Genomic DNA, 21,278 nt, shown 5'->3' with positions numbered 1-21,278 from the left:
TATTCGAATATTTGTGTGAGTATACATTTCTGTGAAAGAAAAATACATATAGGCCTATTTTAACACTGAAAAGGCTTTTTCTAAATTAAATGAAAATACCCATGTGACATTGTTACATAAAGGATATACCATGACATTTTAAATTATTAATAAAATAAAACAACAAACTTTTCAATGTAGTTTAGCAAAATGAGAAGGAGTAGGGTACAACGAGCAACCAACAGGTAGAATGTTGTTTGATCTGAATGGGTTTTGGGCATGGCCGGGGGAAGAAGTATTTTTCTCCACTCATACAGGAGTAATAAAGGCCTAGTGCATTAATTTGGTGTGCTATATATATATATATATATATATATATATATATATATATATATATATATATATATATATATAGCACGTTGGGGAGAAAGCGCATCATGTAACCTCAATTAGCCTAGCTAGCTATTGCCAGCTAGCTTAGTTAGCTTCTCTAGGCTGCTCCAGTCAAGATGGGCACTGTTATATGGGACAATAAATAACATTGTGTCTGCTACAAGTTAGCTAGTCTTGGCTGAAGCAGAGTTGCCTTGGCTAGTGGCTACAGCGTCTCTCTCTCCCTCCATCTGCTCACTCCTATCTCACACATACTGGTCCATCCACAGCTGCAGCAATAGAGTGCCAGCCTCTCCCCCAATTAAGATGTATTGGAATATACGCATATTCAACCACAACATCTGACCAAAATTCATGATATTATTTGAATAGTGAAATTATTTAAAAACTCCATCTCTAGTCAAAGCACAATATAGATATTTACACTGTACTTTTGGCATTGAGAATACCACAATAGAAACATCAATTTACAGTTCATATCCAAGGGAACCCATCCATTAACGGTACATAAAATATCACACAATGAAATGTACATCTCCCAATGGGATACTAGAAGTGGGTAGCTGGAGTGTGTATTTGAGGTATTGATATAACAGGCACTGTCCTCTTTGTGACAGCGTCATACAGGCAGCTTATTGTCAAGGATTCTGCACCCAGAATTCTGTTGCCAGCTGTTGTTTTTATGGATCAGACCAAAAGAAAACACAGGGACAAGGTAATCAGCAGAGGCAGGCTTTTCTTCTTCTCGCAAATGTGCCACAGATGGGGAAATCGACACGTTTCCAAATGAACTAGGTAACATAATTCACCTTGTTTAAAGAAGACATCCATTGTTCTGTCCTCTCATTCTGAGAGGAACCCCCTCTGACTGTTTGTTGTAAAAAGCTGAATATCTTTGCTGTAGTTCTACATTTGCTGTTTTTGTTGTCTCCTGTAGCATATCCATGGTTGGGATGGCTATCCTATGTCCAGCTGTCTAGTCACATAACTGGACTACACTTCCAGGTTATAATGAACTAGTCTGCCTCTGAGGGATACTTCATGTTCCATAGTGGTTCATATTGCACTTCAGTGATACAGTATCTAGGCTATGTAGTCCCGAATAGGTTGATGTTGACACCATATTTTGACAAAAAAGTAGGTACTGACCAATGTGTACTAGTAACATAAAGTATGTCCAGAATGAACTACCTGTACACACAACTATTGTATAGGTTAAGTCACCGTTTCCCAAACTATGGCTCACAAACCCAATGTGGGGTCGCCTGATTTGAAAATGGGGTCATGAGGGAAACTCTGAAAGAAAAAGAAATGCAATCACACTTGGGTTACGTCAGTAACCTCCGGCAGCCGCTAGATGTGGTTGTAATAAACAGAGTGGTTTGGGGTTTTTCCCTACAAATGTGGCTCTAACTTTTGGACCGTTTAAGCTAAAAAATATTATGACCCCATCACTGAAAGACTCTCAGGAACACGTATATGTCTTCTCGTTCCCTCTACCAGCCCACAAGCTGTGCAGGTCTCATTAGAACAGAGTGGACAAGACCAGGCACTAAATCAGACTGCGGGAAAAAGAACATCATCAATGATGAGGGTGTTTTCTACACAGAAGAGAATACAACATGATCGCCTGATGATCTTCTGAACTTCCCAATACTTTCTGATGCATTTCAGTCATTTCAAACCATACTTCCTGAAGATTGAAGTACTGTCAAAAGTAATGTCAGACTGATTTGTAATAGACTGTAATAGCCCAAATTCAAAAAGTAAACACTGGCCGCTGATTGCATCACTTTTTTCACATGGTGGGGTGGGGATTTCTTTAATATATCAAAATGGGGCGCGGCCCCAAAAAGTTTGGGAACCCCTGGGTTAAGTTATGTACACTAAGTACTTGGAAAACCCTGACTCTCCAAAGAAAGGCACAAAGTATAACAAAGGTTGGCTTGTTTACTTCTTAGACTGGATTCAGTTTCCATTTATGTAATAATGAACACACCTCTAAGACATTGGCAGGCATTATGTTACGACTGTGCTGCCAGCAGAGTGAGGGTGAGAGGTTTGAATTTCACACTGTAACACCTGCAGCCTCTGGCCTGAAGATGCCCAGCCAGACCCACAACCCCTGACTGGCATCACAACTCAAAACACCACAACAGTTCTGCTGCACAGCACAGCCTGAAACCACTATGGGAGAAAAGGCATAATCACGCTAACACACTCTCAAATGTTGCTTTTTTGTTTGTTCTTTCCCCTCATTTACAAAGCCAACTTTACCACAGGCCATAGAGTTCAAGGAAAGTTCCTGTGCTGAGAGAGGATTTGAGTGCACTGGCTGCCACATTCACTGACTCCTATCTGTAGAGAGAGGCCCCATTCCCCGTCACACACTCTCTGTGCCACAGTGGTTCTCTAGTTTAAAGAGCTGGAGAGACTGAGCCATCATCTCCACTAGAAAAAAAACACTGCTTTACTATGGTCCCTCACGCACATGCCAACAACCCTTTAAATGTGAACACACCCAGGTAAATAGCTGTGTAAATACAGAGAGAAAAATACTGAGTCAAATGCCAACATCTCTTTTCTGCAGGAGGATCTAAACACACCCAAACATATAGCCTGCCACTATTTAGTAAAAAAGGCAGCCCTTTAAAAAACCCTCTGCCCTGCTATCACCTTGTGATAAAAACTTACTGGGGAGAAGCTGTCTCATGTCAGCATACACCCACTCTGGCAATGTATACACAGAGAGAGGGAGAGCAGCAACAACTAACCCAGAGAGAGACAGAGAGAGCCATAAAGTAGTCCTAAGCCCATAATGCAGCGAGACGGAGCAGAATGACAGCACAGAGAGAATGACATCATTTCAAAAGGTAACCAAAACCACAGGAGACACATCAATGATTAACTAAAGCTAGGCTCAGTGCTGTTAATAAATATAGGGCTGCCTCTATAGTAGTGGCTTGTAGTTACACGATTCTTGTACTTACACTCTTTTCCAGCACTTCTCTGTACCAAAATGATCTTCAGATTTAAACAAAGGTTCCTTTAAGGTGAATCAGAGATAGAAGTCCTTCAGGGATTGAGTAATAGATTAGCCGGTATGTTATCCAGCGTAGTGCAGTTAGAGTACCAGTAGTTAAGGGCTCCTACTCCGTGTCTGTCTGCCTTCTCTCTCTCTAACAGTCTGACAAACTGTTGTAGTACAGCCTCCCTCAACTCTGGCCACTCTCCACTATAGCCCCTCCCCTCGCACACTGCTGCCAGAGAGAGAGAGCGAGAGAGGAGGGAGGGGACTCTTATATTCTGATTCCACAGAGGTGGGGGAAGAAAGTGAGGTGGACAGGATACATCCACAGAATGGTTCTCTCTCTATCTGATGCATGAACCAGGCTTAACTAGAATTACCACTCTAAACAATGGAACCATTTAGAAGGGGTTTGAAGAAGAAAAAACCTATGCCTGTTTAATTCAATCAAAAAGTCACTTTGTATTTGACTTGCTACATACATGTACATATCTACTGTACGTCACTGTAATTTGACTAGGCTATATAGTGATATGTCCCCTGAAAGTTCAATATTTCACACACAATATTAGGCATACTATTATAAAAGGTCAGTGAATTATATTAGATGGGATAGGGTTACATCCATTAAAAAAAGATGTTCATCATATCTAGAACATTCAGTGGGGAAACTAACTTCTCTGTCCAATTTTCTTTGGAGTAACACAATTCAGAGTATTAATTGGAAAAAGTGAACTGGTTAAGAGGAACCACGAGTGTATTTTATATTAAACAGAGGAAGCAGAGGCAGAGTATGAGGCTATCCCTGACATGATGGTGTCATGAAGCGCTACTAAAATAATACCCAACCCACTGCATGGACAAGCTTTCAGGGCTAGACATACACAGCTAACAAGTCTAGGTGAGAATTGCATTCAGAACTAAGAGACCATTTCATACGCTGAAAAGGGGCCACTGTCTTCTGGTGAAACCGCATACTCCCATGCTAAGTAGACACAGTTTGGAGTTGGCTCTCATTTCGAAAGCATTAGTAAATGCTGTTATTCTTGCATGAGTGCCTTGGAGAATACTGAAATGGAATTGAAAATGGACAAATCATATCACTCAGCCATCACATGCTTTTTTCCTTTATCAAACAAAACAACCATGAGTGTTTGGTAGAAAACAGGTGCATTACATGCAAACACTTTAAGGAATGGATTCAGTCCAATTTCACACGAAAAAAGTTGCCGTCTCTGATGTGTAAAAATAACTTTTGAAAGTAGAAAAAGCCATCCATAAGAACACAGAGAGGTGTAAGGGAGCAGGCTGTTGAGAGGGGGACACCTGTTTCTAAACTGGTGGGTGCTAATTAAGCCTGTTAACAAATACAACTTATACTTTATGCCAGAGTGCTAAGGAGGCAGACGGAATGCCAGGTTTAGCCTAGAGGTGTCAGGAATGGAAATTGCAGCCCTGGGCATCTCTGTGAGAAGGTATGAGGCTGAGATTCCATTGGTCACATGAGGACTACTAGGACTACTATGCCAAGGCTAGCCTACTTTACAGATGTCTTATTTACAATCACTGGACACGGTCAGTCAGTCCTGTACTTTAAGGAGACCGTCTGTTCTGCAGCACATACTGAAGCCAGACAGACAGTGTACCTCTATAGAATGTGTGTAGGACAGTCAGTTAAGTTAGAACAACTGTCATTGCCTATACCAGATGTCCCTAAAGTAAACTGTACTCAGTGCAGAAGGAACCCCTCACTGAGGCTGGGAATATGTTGATCAAACAAAAGGAGACAGAGGTGATCATTAGGGATCTTTCTGTTGTCCTATTAATACATTTGAACAGGTCTCTCTGGACTTAAATTTTTTACATTTTAGTCATTTAGCAGACGCTCTTATCCAGAGCGACTTACAGTAGTGAATGCATACATTTCATGCATTTTTTTTTTTGTACTGGCCCCCCGTGGGAATCGAACCCACAACCCTGGCATTGCACACACCATGCTGGCGTTGCAAACACCATGCTCTACCAACTGAGCCACAGGGAAGACTATAGACTCCAGTCTACATACACTACTGTATGGAGGGAATGCAGATAGGCTAACCTAATGACGAATTTCACATAACGGTACCTATGAAATAGAAGGCATTAAACATATTCATAAAATATTAGTTTAAGCCTTCTGTGCATCGCACACCCAGAGGAAGTGTTGACAAGTCACTTTATACAAATGAATTACAAATAGTGAACAAATTACAGCACAGTGATAAGAGTCTGTATTACACATATTAGCCGAATGGGAAAACACCAGATAAGGTCCCTATTGAACTAGTGGGGCTGACAGGACCAATGAGACAAGAGAGATAGGCTAGCTCCTCAATGTTATCACCTCTGTGTTCAGGGATTATTTTATTATATTCAAGACCTTATCTTCAGGATAAGGTTTGGATTTCACCTCCAACCACACAATGTCAACATCTATACTCTTTCCTCCTCCAATGTGAAAAAACACAGATATTTGTATCTGGAGAAACATTGGTGATTGATGTTGAGTGACCTTGTTACAGACAGCTGTGTAGAAACCTCTTTCTCTCCCTCTCACCTTACTTTGAGCGGACACACACATCACCATCATCATGGTGTTGAATTTAGAAGGTCTTAGTTGAGTGTGCACTGCATATGAGCAAGTGGTAATAATTATGAAACTTTCAACAATTAACAGCAGGGAATGTTGTGGAAGGCCACTTTATTAATGTGAATGTGCATCCAGAGGATAGCCACTCTGACTCAGTGATTCGGACCTCTATAGACAAAGACAAGTACTGCAACATCAATAACATGACACCACTTGACCTTTCCAGTATCAATTCAGAAGAAAAAAAACATACAGAGATGCATAACAGTATTGAATGATAGATATGTCAGAACTAAGGTAGTCATGATACAGAGACTATGAACCCAAGGTCAACTGTCTACTCCCACGCTCTCTCTCTCTGTTCTCAGGTTATCTATTGTAAAAACGATATGGCAAAGCTGTCTTTTACATCACGTCTCTGCTTGTCACAGCCACAGGCACTTTAAACAGAGTGACGGCTTGCCTCTATTCACACAAAGTGTTGAATACTTTAGACCAAATTAGTATATGTTAAAAACGCAACAGAATTTAGAATACGATTTTAACAAGTCTACAAGTTACAACTTAAGTAATTAAGTAATTGTTCTCACAGTTCATTTATATTATTGTGACCAGAGATATTTTTTTTCTCTGGAAAAGTACAGGCAGGAGTGGCACTGTGTCACAACGCTGGGGGTGAAAGAATCATCTTAACCTGAGAGACTGTAGCCAGTAGCCAGTCACATTAGAGTGGCATAAACAGTCATGTACTTCTCAGATGGCTGATGTCACAGGGAATGTAAGGCCAGTTCACTAGGTTTCCGCTCTAGATGATGAAATCTGTAATTGTTATTTTGAAAATTCACTCAGAAGAGTCATTGAGCTGTTCAGTATGAACAATAATAACATCAGTATGGTGGCATGGCATACTGTCACAAGCTATTGAAGCCAAATCCTCCATCTTCCCAACAGCATTAATATATAATCTAGCATTATAAAACAGTAATTCCCTGACCAGAAGCCTTATTACACCACCAATAATGCCTCTGTATCTCCTAGGGAGGGTTAGGGTGTGGGCCGCGATGCGTGCCCTCTGGCAGATTGGCAATCCCACTGCTCCATCCCAGGATGTGTTGTAAAAGAAGGTTTGTGATAATCTGTGTGACTCACTACACGACATGTCCTTTCATTAGAATACTGAGTCCATGCACGCTCCTCTGTCTCATACACTATGTCACTCCCATTACTCATCAGTCTAACCTCCCTCTCTTTCTCCAGCCATGTCTGTCATGTGCTCACCATATCAGCTGTGTGCAACATCCTTCTCTCTCCTAAACATGCGTTTATCCCTCCTCGTTCTCTCTCTCTCCCTCTTTCTCATCCTCCATAGAGCATCTACATTTGTGACATAATCACAATTGTGCAATATTGAATAATCATGATCAACAAACAGTTTATTGAGTTGATAGTCAAACTCCTTCAGCATCTCTCTTTGTCAGTATTGAGAATCTATGTTCTGGCTTGACTAGAACAAGCACCTGTTCAATATTCAGATGGGGCTTTGGGGAGAGAAAAACTCCTGTGCTCCTCAGGTGGCCCTCCATGTCCATATCAAAGGCAACAGCAGCTCACTTTCATGTCTCCTCTATTTCAATCCCTCTGATGGCATGCAACAACATCGCCTGTCCTCCTCACTTCAATAGAGAGAGAAATTAATTCATTAAGCAAATCACTCCGATCTCTCATGGCCAGTGATCTGATACTGTACCACAGTAATTATTATTAGTAGGTCCAAGAGTTTTACCTGACCATGTGACTTGACCAAGGAAAACTCCTGGTTCTAGTTATGTACTTAAAAAATATTGTTTTGAAATGTTATTTTGAATAATGTTTGTTTTAAAGATGGAATCCACATTCGGGGAAACAGCGTCACTGTCCGACCCTTGCACCTTTCCCACTGGGCACAGATGAAAATTCAACGTCTATTCCACATTGGTTCAACGTACAGCACTTTCGTTGAAAGGACTTGGACGCAATGTTGATTCAACCGGTGTGTGCCCAGTGGGTTGTTATTGGGGGTTTTTGTGGACAAAACAGAGTTAAGGTGTGTCTAGCAGCGTGGTGAAAAAATGCAGTACATTTCACATGCAATTATGTCAGAGGGAATAAAACTGTTTGTTGTTTGCAGTAACTTCTTTGTTATTGTAATATCCCAGACGGACGTGCCAGTTTCATCATTAAGGATTCTAGCTTGAAAGGAGTGCTGAATATCCACTACATCACCAAAAGTATGTGGACACCACTTCAAATTAGTGCATTCTGCTATTTCAGCCACACCTGTTGCTGACAGGTGTATAAAATCAAGCACACAGCCATGCAATCTCCATAGACAAAGAATGGCAGTAGAATGGCCTTACTGAAGAGCTCAGTGACTTTCAACGTGGCACCGTCATTGGATGCCAACTTTCCAAAAAGTCAGTTCGACAAATTTCTGCCCTGCTAGAGCTGCCCCGGTCAACTGTATGTGCTGTTACTGTGAAGTGGAAACGTCTAGGAGCAACAACGGCTCAGGCGCGAAGTGGTAGGCCACACAAGCTCACAGAACGGGACCAGCAAGTGATGAAGCACGTAGCGCGTAAAAAATAGGCTGTCTTCGGTTGCAACACTCATTACCGAGTTCCAAACTGCCACTGGACACAACGTCAGCACAAGAACTGTTCGTCAGGAGCTTCATGTAATGGGATTCCATGGCTGAGCAGACGCACACAAGCCTAAGATCACCATGCACAATACCGAGCATCGGCTGGAATGGTGTAAAGCTCACCGTTATTGGACTCTGGAGCAGTGGAAACTCGTTCTCTGGAGTGATGAATCAGGCTTTACAATCTGGCCGATAGATGAATCTGGGTTTTGCGGATGCCAGAAGAATGCTACCTGCACAAATGCATAGTGCCAACTGTAAAGTGTCACGCCCTGATCTGCTTCACCTGTTCCTGTGATTGTCTCCACCCCCTCCAGCTGTCGCTTATTTTCCCCTGTGTATTTATCCCTGTGTTTCCTGTCTCTCTGTGTGTGTTTTTCCCATACTCCTTTTTACTATTCTCCTTTTTCTAGTCCTCCCGGTTTTGACCCTTGCCTGTTGGACATAAATTATGAACTTTGTCAAAAGAAACCACATTTGTTCTGGACCTGGGATTCCTAGCAGCGCCTTCTGATGGAGGTCATCAAAGGTAAGGGGATATTTACAATGTTATTATCGATATTAGATGATGCTAACTGTATAGCTTAGCTTAGCTTAGCTTATTGTTCTTAGCATAGTACCCCATTTATTGCAAAATGTGATTTCCCAGTAAAGTTATTTTGAGATCTGGCCATTCGGTAGCAATTACGAGATGATAATATATTATTCTTTGAATGACAATATTATAATTTACCAATGTTTTCGAATAGTAATTCCGTGATTTGTAATGCTGGATTCACTGGGAGCATTCGAGCCGAAAAAAATTCTGAATTTCACCGCGACTGTAAATGCTGTTTTTGGATATAAATATGAACTTGATGGAACTAAAAATGCATGTATTGTATAACATAATGTCCTATGAGTGTCATCTGATGCAGATTGTCAAAGGTAAGTGCATAATTCTAGCTAGTTTTCTGTCTGTTGATGCCCTTCTTTGAATTGGCTAAACATTACACACAGCTATTGTCAATGTACTCTCCTAACATAACCTAACTTTATGCATTCTCCGTAAAGCCTCTTTGAAAATCGGACAGCGTGGTTAGATTTAGGAGATGTGTATCTTTCAAATGGAGGAAAATAGTTGATTATTTGAGTATTTGAAATGATTACTCTTGCAGTTTTGAATTCCCCGCCATGGTCACATGACAATGAATCCCAATACCGGGATAAGATCCTGCCCCCTGGCCTCAACAGGTTAAGAAAAACAAGATACTGGTCTTATGTGGCTACATTATGGTCATTTCCATGGTGTAGTAGGCTATTCTGAATTAGTTCATTTCTTTCTGAACTGATAGCAGTTATTCTATAACTTCGGCAAATGTATTTCACATTTTCAGGGGTGCTGCAGCTCCTCCAGAACCCATCGACTATGATTCAATAAAGAAAGAAATTATGAACTGCAATGCGGGAGTGATGAGAGTTGCAGGCTCATGTCTATCAGTACCGGAACCGGTTAAATAGGTCCCGGAACGACACAGTCCAAAACCGAGACGTGCCGGATCCTGTTCCGGCAGGATCCGGTGTTGTGCCGAAAATCTCCCCCCTGCTAGAATTCTCCCCCTCTTCGCGTTCTTCATTTCTGCGACTTGCTTGCTAGTTTAGATTTCTGCTCTTCACTCCGTTGTCAGTTTAGCCTACATTTCACTTATCTTAGTAGCAGAAAGCATTTTTGTCTGCAGTTTTCGGTTTGGCTATTTGTTTCAAGTGTATGTGGCGGTTCTAGCTTGTATGGCGCCCTGGGCGAACCCAGCTTCAGCGCCCGCGCCCGCACGCACTCGGGGCGGCACTAAAGATTGCGCCCTGCGCGGCTGCCCATGTCGCCCGAACCTAAATCCGCTACTGAATTTTATATTAGTCTATAAATAAATCTCTTTGCCAAAATTCGTCATCTCTCCCATGTCTTATTCGACTAGTATTTTTGAAAGTGTAAGGATAATAATTCAGCCATAGTTGTTCTGAAATGTTTATTGCTTGCCAAACATTTTACTCCCTCTTCTATGTTTAATATAACACACATACATGAATTATTAATTTCGGTTGCCTATCCTGACGTGAAGTTTGTTCTGTAGAAAGTATTTGACTCGGATGTGTGCCACAGAAAGTATTTCACTCTAGCCACAAAATTAAGGAAATTAGAAGGGGGGGGGAGATTTTCGGCACAACACGGCTCAAATTAAGCACTGGCAGTGTGCAAGTGATCAATGGCATTTGAGATTCTGCGCAGATTATTATAGCAATTGTGAAGATTTCCACTGACCCGCGAAGACCTATGAATGTTATCTTGAACATGCAGGAGTTATATGATTACATAAAAACACATTTATAGTTACAGTAACCTCAAAGCGTGGCCATGGATGTATTACTTATTTTAAGTTTGAATGTTACGTTAGCATTAACTTTAGGCTATTTAGTGTTTTACAAAATATATATTGACTTGTGTTTGGTTGAAAACACAGACAAATATCAACATTTGAAAGAGATCTGCTTGGATAATTCCATTTGTGCGACTAATTTAGTCTGGATTTAATTCCAGTTTGTCTAATAATTAATATGTTGGATTCATGTCTCCATGAACCAAAAATGTAAGTTAAAGAATAGGACTAAATAAAATCAAACTTCATGTCCTACTCTTTAACTTAGTTTTTGGTGGAGATGGAGATGTGAATCCAACATATCAATTAATTTGTAGACAAACTGGAATTAAAGTCAGACTTAGTGGCACAGATGGAACAATCCGAGCAGAAGATACATCTTCAAATATTGATATTTGGTTGCATTGAAATGTGGTTACCATGATGATATAATACTGTGGTTGAAATTTCACCCTCAAAACAACAGTTTAAAAAAAATCCTATGTATTTTCCAAGTCACAATACGTTGACAAATTACATTGAAACAACTTTAATTCAAACAGTTTGTGCCCAGTGGGAATGTTCAATTTTCAACAACTGTTTAAAGGTCAGACACATTAACTTTATGAACGTTACCCTAGTGCACACATATCAGATTTTTTCAAATGTAACCTTTATTTAAACTACATTACTATGATTTCTATATGTTTTTTCAAGTAAGGACATAAGAGTAACCTCGGCATAAAAGTGACCAAAACCAAATGTATTTTCAGATCAATAATATCCAACCCTCATACAAAGGGTTGATAGTAGACTGATAGTATGATACGATTCCATTGGGAGTCCACTGTATGAGCAGCCCCTATGTTCTCCCCAGGCCTTCTTCATGACTAAGGTCTGAGTGTAGTATTTGAATAGTAATCCACCACATCTCAGAGACAGACAGGTCTTCCCTGCTCTCTTAATTGGAAACCATTTCCATAACAAGTCTATTTATGGCTTTCACTCCTTTCCCAGGAGAAGTTTTACACAAAAACACCTGCTGTCATGGTGCTATATTCAGCTAACAAGTGTAAGAAGCAAAGCCCTTCATTTACAGAATCACCTCCTTGGAAGATATCATATTAATGTAAGATAAACATTTTTTAGACCCCACAGCTCAATGGAATCAGATCGGACCCTTTTTTTCCAATTTTCGCCTAAAATGACATACCCAAATCTAACTGCCTGTAGCTCAGGACCTGAAGCAATGATATGCATATTCTTGATACCATTTGAAAGGAAACACTTTTAGTTTATGGAAATTTGAAATTAATGTAGGAGAATATAACACATTAGATCTGGTAAAAGATAATACAAACAAAAAACATGCATTTTCTTTTTTCTTCTTCATCATCTTGAAATGCAAGAGAAAGGCCATAATACAATATACCAGTTTAGGCGCAATTTAGATTCTGGCCACTAGATGGAAGCAGTGTGTGTGCAAAGTTTCAGATTGATCCAGTGAAGTGTAGCCGTACTGGACAATATTTTGTATCAAATCTGCTCAAATGTGCCGAATTGGTCAATTGCTATGTTTTCAAGTACATAACTATAGAGAACATACAAAAATTATATGGTAATACAAAATGTAAGTTTACACACTCCCAGGAATGTCATACATGATGGATCATTAGCTTATACACTACTTTCACACATCTAGATGGCCGGGCAAGGTGGGTGTGGAGCCAGAGACAGCAGGGGTTCAAACTGTAGAACCCAGTTCCTACATTTTAATATAAAAATGTATTTTATCAAACAAAACTATGCTACATTTTATCTCCGGGACCCTCAGGATGACAAATCAGTGCAAGATTACTGAATGTAAGTATATTATTTACCTTCAAATGTGAATGTATCAAACCAGTTGCCGTGATAAGTTTTTGTTGTTGTGCACTCTCCTCAAACAATAGCATGGCATTTTTTCACTGTAATAGTTACTGTAAATTGGATAGTGCAGTTAGATTAACAAGAATTTAAGCTTTCTGCCCATATAAGACATGTCTATGTGCTGGGAAGTTTGCTGTTACTTACAAAAGGCATGCTAATCACATTAGCACACGTTAGCTCAACAGTCCTGGTATAGGGACACCGATCCCGTAGTTAAGGAGGAGGTGCATATTTTTTGTGAGAAGCTAAGATTGTGAGAGCACTACCTGGGGACAATAATTTGGCTGAATTAACACATTAATAAGCACTCCATTGAGCACTCCAGGAGGAAAGTTTGCATGCATTTCATTTCAGCTCTCTACAGCAGTGTTTCCCAACCATGGTCCTCGAGTACTCCCAACAGTACACATTTTTCTTGTAACCCTGGACAAGCTGTAATAATGGAGTTTCTCCTGCTCCTACCCTCCCACAGGGATAAGGGATCGGCTGCTGACCTGGGCACACACAGCTGTCATTGCTGGACATCAAGGTATTTCTCGCACCATCCACACCATCGCTGAGAAGTACTGGTGGCCCACCTAGGTGCAGGATGTCACTTGGTATGTCAACTCCTGTTCCATATGTGCTCAAACCAAGTCCCCCCCGGAATGCTCCAGCAGGGAAGCTCCTGCCACTTCCAGTGCCTCAGCGACCTTGGTCTATCCATTGACTTTGTAACCGATCTTCCCTCCTCTGATGGTTCCACCACCATTCTGGTGGTAGTGGATAGATATTCCAAGTCATGTCGATTAATCCTTCTTCCGGGTCTCCCCACTGCTCTCCAGGTTGCTGAGGCACTCTTCCAGCAGGTCTTCCTGCATTATGGCCTTCCGAAGGACATTGTCTCTGACCGTGGTTCCCAATTCACATCATGAGTATGGAGGGCCTTCTTGGAGAAGCTTGGGGTCACGGACAGCCTCACTTCCGGGTATCGGCGCCTGCCCTGCAAGAAACTGAGCCCCCAGTTTGTGAGGCCATTCATGGTTCTTTGGAGGGTCAACGAGGTGATGTACAGGTTACAACTACCCAGTCACTATTGTGTCTCACCCTCTTTTCATGTCTCCCTTCTCAAGCCGGTGGTTCCTGGTCCCCTAGCTGATACTGTAACCCAAGACACCCCCCCCACCCCACCCCGGACATCGAGGGGGGTCCGGTGTACGCTGTGAGATCCCTATTGGACTCACAACATCGTGGGGGTCAGCTCCAGTATCTGGCGGACTGGGATGGGTATGGCCCAGAGGAGTGGTGTTGGGTTCCGGTGGGGACATTCTGGACCCCAACATCATTCGTGATTTCCACCTTCGCCACCTGGACCGACCTGATCCTTGTCCTCGGGGTCGTCCCTCTGGTCGGTGTCATCCTGCGGCTGAAGCCGCGCGTCAGGGGGCGGGGGGGGGGGGATACTGACACGTCTTCTCCTGCTCCTCCACCGACGTCGCCGGAATACTAACCACCGGTCCTGGGATTCATCATTACACACACCTGGCACTCATCATTACGCGCACATGTTAATCATTATGATTCACACCTGGACTTTTTTACCTTAATAATTTCCTCCCCTTTATATGTCACTCTCTTATGTTCACTCACCAGTTGGTATTATTCTTGTGTACCGGTGTGTAGCCACATGGAATTGTCTCATTACTGGTTTTGTTGTTTTATTAAACGTTGCACCTGCTTCCCGACTCACAGCTCCATTATTACACAAGCACACCTTGTCAACTAATCATCAAGCTCTCAATGAGTTGAATGAGGTGTGTTTGTCAAGGGCTACAATGAAACTGTATACTGTTGGGGGTACTGGAGGACCAGGGTTGGGAAACATTGCTCTAAAGTATGCTATACATGCAGATAGCCTGCTTCCTCGAAGTACAAAACAATTTAAATGTTTAAATTGCCTGAAGCGTACTACTGTATGTTGGCTGAATACTACAGTATAGTTTAGCCAATTAGTATAGCCAATTACCTTGACTATAAACATCACCTCTTCCCATTGGGAAATCATAGGATGACCCCCCCCCCCCCCCCCCCCCCAACATCCCACATGATCTTACCTGACCAATCAAAGCAGGGGATTGTTGTCTACAGTAGATCTCTGCACAAAGGATCCCCAATATTCATACCTTTTTGTGTTTGGTTTCAGTGTTTATATGAATGGGTGATTAAAATATGATGAAATCATTTCCAAATTGTTAAAAGAGTACCAATATAGTGGCCTGAATGTCAAGCCACATAGTGAGATAAGTGAACATATTACAGTCCTTAATTACACTGAGTGGTTAGTGGGTACAGAGGGGTGTAGGTATTCTCCTCTGATAGTAGAAGGGGAAATCCTCTGGATGAATTAGTAATGTCCACAGACAAGACATTAATTATTAACATTGCATCAGGCAACGTACCAGAGTTTAGCCCAGGCAACCACTGAGAATTCACAAGCTACATTTAAACTAGCAACCGATTTGAAGCATTTGCACCAGAAATATATATCCAGAGTATATTTTTGACAATATGACGTAAGCATGATGCATTAAACCTGTACGTTATCAATCTACCTCCACTTTAAAACAATCCATGATCTAAATAGAAAGAGATCTGCATTCATGCAGATGACTCCTACTGTATAACTCATGCACATCATTGGCCATGCACACGCCCACATTTTCTGAACTGAAAAAAAATCATATATTGAAAATAGATAGAAACCTACAATTATTACACTTAGACAGAACAGCATAATCATTCATTTAGTTATAGTAAAATGTCAATTTTAAAGTATGAGAAAGAATAACAGTAACCATGTATCCCTGTTCTTTTCAGAAATATGCTTACTCTTAAATAATTGAGAAGAAAGGGAAGCTTACTGTAATTCTCCATAAAATGTGCCTGGGAAAAAAGGAATAACCTTTCCAAATGTAGCTCTTCACTAGACATGCTGAATTAGCTCTGAGCCAGTATGGGAATCCATCCCATCTTAACCATGGTAACCAACACCTTATACTACATGCACAGGCATGCAGAGAGAGAGAGAGTGGGGGTGCGATAGCAGAAGCCACAGGGTGCAGAATTCAATCTATTGCCATGGCAGCAAGCGCTACAGAGACAAGAAGCTTTCACCGCACAGACCGATTCATTCAGCAGTTGACTGGACACCAAGCCAGGTTTCTCCTGTCATTCCTCTCTCCTTTCTCTGTCTCTCTCTCCCTTCCTCGCTCTTTACAATATATTCCTTTGTGGTGAGCCAGACGAGTTACCTTGAGTAATAGAGGATAGGTATTGCGGTGGTCTGTACCAGTATCTTCTAGTCAGGCGGTGACAGAGGAACAGAAGCTCTGCAGGGATCCCCAGAGATGCCGAGGGCTGCAGCTGAACCAAACCAGCGCCCAGCTCGCAGACTGAGCCACTACTACCAGCAGCCTCAGAAGCAGCAGACAGCAAATAGGAAGGGGAGGGGGAAAATCTAAAACAGGAGAGGGGTTTGCTCTATCAGTGGCAGGCACATTACATCATAGGCTGCTCCTGTAGAAGGGTGGGAGAGGAGAGGAGGGGAGAGCGCTGGGGAGAGGAGTGGCTCCCTGTAACAGCAGTACTCTCTGTCACTGGTGGGCTCTTCACACTGCACACACCACAATTAATGCACTGTTAATTCTGTTAATAGTCTGAGGTCATTAACAGAAGATGCTGTAATGCTGTAATTCATGCTCAGTATTGCTGATTGTAACAGAAGATTACTGTTATTGTTAATGGTACTAATGCCATGTATCTGAGTATTATTCTAAAGGGTGTAATTTGTGTGTGTTTGAATAGTATTGGTGAGCATGCTTGTATTGTGTGCGTTGGCGGATGTTTTTTTGTGTGCACGCATAGGTGGTAGCATTGCAGGTTGATATTCAGCTCCTAACAAAAGGTAATTTTAGATTCCTTACAGCAATGTTATTGAGAGTGAAAATGGGGAATTGTTGCTGGTAGACATCTGCTCAAGCTGATTACATTTAAACCAAACTGTCACAATAAATAAGTGAGGCAGCAGGAAAGCTGCTATGTGAACAGTTCTCCTCCTGCAGCATGTCTCCGACAGAGAGAGACACACAAAGACAGAACACAGACAGAGTATCAGGTGGCCACAGAGTTTGGCTGGTGGCACTAGGGAAGACATGATGGTGGTCCTCCCTTCACCAGTAAACAGATGTTCATCCCCCACCAACAGACCCACCACATGCCACACACAATACCCACAGCAATGACAGTTCAGAAAAATATTAACGTCATATCATACACTCATCCACTGCTAATGTAGGCTATTGGCCTGATATCCTCACACATCCAGCCTGTTAGATGAGGCAGGGTGTGACGTTCGTCGTAATGAGTAGACTAAGGTGCAGCGTGTTGAGTGCTCATGATAAATATTTATTATTATACTCAGAACACTATACAAAACAATAAACAAAGAAACACGAACGTCACGTTCTGCAGGCTTCACTGAGCAATACAAAAACAAGATCCCACAACACCAGGTGGGGAAAAAACCCTACTTAAGTATGATCTCCAATTAGAGACAACAAGGACCATCTGCCTCTAATTGGAGATCATCCCAAACAAAACCAATATAGAAATACAAAACTAGAACATGAACATAGAAATACAAAACAAACAAAAACACCCCCATCACGCCCCGACCTACTCTACCATAGAAAATAACATCTTAATATGGTCAGGACGTGACACAGGGTGAGACTGGCCGTGTCTGAATACTCATATTAGCGTACTACATACTTAAACTGCATAGTATGTACTCATCGTAGCATACTATTTTGCACATACTGTTCAGTAAAAAGTATGCATTATGCTATGGCGTCAACACAGTAGCGGCTCCTGATTGGCTGTGTAGGTGGGGCGGGGGCCGGGTGTATTTTTCCGAATTCAACAGACATGCATCACATTAACCAGCCTGATAATAGCCAATTGCCAATTTGATTTGTTTCTCTAAACTCTGAATAGAATAGGAATGGAGGTATAGGCCTACTCAGGCTGCTTATAGGCAGACTATCACATTCAACCTATACAGGAGGTTAAAAAGGACTGAAGACAGAAACAGATAATTTGGGTCCATTTCAACATATTTATTAGTGAAACCAAAGTGATATAACATATATAAATTAAATCAAATAGTATAGTACACACACCAAAACAAAATGAAGACTTATGTTCAAATCTTGAACACCACCGCAGAAGCTTCGCTATTTGGCATCTCACAATTAAGTAGCCTAGTTTTGTTGTATGGCTACTTGAAGTGAAGTAGGGACTATCACTCGCAGCTTACCTCTTCCAATGCATTGTGGAAAAGTGTGCATCGAATTCTACTAGATGAAGAGCCGAAATGAATATAACATACTGGTATTTAAACCATACTTGATTTTCAAAAATGTCATACTATAAAACATTCTATTTTCGCATACTTAGAAGGCGTCATGCGCGATTGTCTTGTTTCCCGCTATTAGTTGATTTCACTAGCGCATCCCTAAATCTAATTGATCAGCTGTTGTCAAAGCCGAAATTGGTATGACATCCGGGCATTTAAAGTACACTTGATTTTTGAAATGTTGAATACTATTAAACCTTTTTGTTCGCATACTCAAGCAGCCTACTATTTAGGATGGACATATGGGTATTCGAAAACAGACAGTGTTTTCAAGAGGTCTTGACGGCACATTGAGTCAACCAGCAGAAAATAGCAGCCAATGCTTCTCCAGCTGGTGCCAGATGTTACTGGCAGAGAGCACAGCTCCTCAGTCCCCCCTGCTATTACCTCAAGATTGAAGGAAACATTGAAACCCTTGGATTTCTCTCTTTGCTCAGTCTCATATCGATCCATAGAGAGAACTGAAGAAAAAAAACAGAATCGATTGACGTTTTAGAATGAAAAAGACCATGGACAAAATTGGAACCTAAAGCATGAAAAATTATCCCCTCTCCCCCTCCTACTGTCCCTACATCACTCATCTCCAAATCGAGACAAATCTTGTGCCTCCCAACGGAAACTGTGTCATCATGTTATTGTGCACTCTCTGTGTTTACACAGCTAGCATTCCAAGTTAAGCTCTGTCCATCCAGGAAGATAGTATACTGTTTGCCTTGCAGCCACACTACCTGTACCACTGTGCACACTTTGCCCGTCTGGCAAATTGCCATTGATAGATAATACTGTTCAAATTTACTTTATATTGTTCAGATTGACTCTTAGAACATCATTGTTTCTACTCACAATTGAATGTCAATCATGTGGGTTTCCTGTTTGGGTCATTTTGGACTGGCCAGTTTACCCAGCATTGTAGCACTGCCAAAACGAATGCTACCACTCAACGTCATCAAACAAAGGCCATTTAACTCAAGCGTGAACTCAAGAGATCCTTCTGTGGAGCTGATGAATTGTGTTAGTGTTTGAAGGACACATTTTGTAAAGATGTCACATGTCTTTATGGTAAGGTTGAGGTAAACTGTTTCAAGTACCGTGTTGATGATATGGAAGCCACCGTCGGTTTGCACTTTCATGTAAAAGGACCCATGAGCACCTACATGTGAATTTCATAGGAGCATGTCAAATCTGGTGTCAAATGAAAGCTACAAGTTTTTGTTTTAGAGAAATGAAGGCATACAGTTGAAGTCGAAAGTTTACATATAGCTTAGCCAAATACATTTAAACTCAGTTTCTTACAATTCCTGACATGTAATCCTAGTAAAAATTCCCTGTCTTAGATCAGTTAGGATCACCACTTTATTTTAAGAATGTGAAATGTCAGAATAATAGTAGAGAGACAGATTTATTTCAGCTTTTATTTCTTTCATCACATTCCCAGTGGGTCAGAAGTTTACATACACTCAATTAGTATTTGGTAGCATTGACTTTAAATTGTTTAACTTGGGTCAAACGTTTCGGCTAGCCTTCCACAAGCTTCCCATAATAAGTTGGGTGAATTTTGGTCCATTCCTCCTGACAGAGCTGGTGTAACTGAGTCAGGTTTGTATGCCTCCTTGCTCGCACATGTTTTTTCAGTTCTGCCCACAAATGTTCTATAGCATTGAGGTCAGACGTTTATGATGGCCACTCCAATACCTTGACTTTGTTGTCCTTAAGCCATTTTGCAACAACTTTGGAAGTATGCTTGGGGTCATTATCCATTTGGAAGACCCATTTGCAACCAAGCTTTATCTTCCTGACTGATGTCTTGAGATGCTGCTTCAATATATCCACATAATTTTCCTCCCTCATGATGCCATCTATTTTGTGAAGTGCACCAGTCCCTCCTGCAGCAAAGCACCACCACAACATGATGCTGCCACCCCCGTGCTTCACGGTTGGGATGATGTTCTTCGTCTTGCAAGCTTCCCCCTTTTTCCTCCAAACATAACGATGGTCATTATGGCCATAAAATTATATTTTTGTTTCATCAGACCAGAGGACATTTCTCCAAAAAGTACGATATTTGTTCCCATGTGCAGTTGCAAACTGTAGTCTGGCTTTTTTTATGGCTGTTTTGGAGCAGTGGCTTCCTCCTTGCTGAGCGTCCTTTCAGGTTATGTCGATATAGGACTCATTTTACTGTGGATATAGATACTTGTGTACCTGTTTCCTCCAGCATCTTCACAAGGTCCTTTGCTGTTGTTCTTGGATTGATTTGCACTTTTCGCACCACAGTACGGTCATCTCTAGGAGACACAACGCGTCTCCTTCCTGAGCAGTATGACGGCTGCGCGGTCCCATGGTGTAACGTGGGTCGTCTAAAGGAGACCAAGGCGCAGCGTGTAGAGTGCTCATATTTACTTTTTAATGAAACACGTAACAAAAACAACAAAACGCCGACAACAGTTCTGTCAGGTGAACATACACTAAACAGAAAACAACTACCCACAAAACCCAGGAAGAAAAACCCCTACTTAAATATGATCTCTAATCAGAGGCAACGAGGATCAGCTGCCTCCAATTAGAGATCAACCCAAAGAATCCCAACATAGAAATAGAAAAACTAGAACTTAAAACATAGAAATTTAAAACATAGAACAACCCAACACACCCCCTGTCACGCCCTGACCTACTCTACTATAGAAAATGACATCTTACTAGGATCAGGACGTGACATATTGTGTTTACACTTGCGTACTATTGTTTGTACAGATGAACGTCGTACCTTCAGGCATTTGGAAATTGCTCCCAAGGAT

General features: G+C 41.5%; 1 protein-coding gene across 2 annotated transcripts in view; it reads right to left on the bottom strand.

The window, feature by feature from the left end:
* The window catches only part of sema4ba (sema domain, immunoglobulin domain (Ig), transmembrane domain (TM) and short cytoplasmic domain, (semaphorin) 4Ba), a 95,841-nt gene extending 79,400 nt beyond the window's left edge, over positions 1-16,441 (bottom strand). Inside the window, exon 1 of one of the 2 annotated variants that reach the window (XM_029696462.1) lies at positions 16,319-16,441. The gene's annotated coding sequence lies outside the window, so the exon portion shown is untranslated. Of the gene's footprint in view, positions 1-3,362; positions 3,571-16,318 lie in introns of those variants that run through there. The other variant, XM_029696460.1, reaches the window with a different exon arrangement.
* Between the last annotated feature and the right edge of the window lie 4,837 nt (positions 16,442-21,278).

Source organism: Salmo trutta, chromosome 17 (assembly GCF_901001165.1).
Source record: "Salmo trutta chromosome 17, fSalTru1.1, whole genome shotgun sequence".
NCBI lineage: Eukaryota > Metazoa > Chordata > Actinopteri > Salmoniformes > Salmonidae > Salmo > Salmo trutta.
The sequence above is the reverse complement of the archived record's forward strand: the minus strand, read 5'-3'. Positions and strand labels throughout refer to the sequence as shown.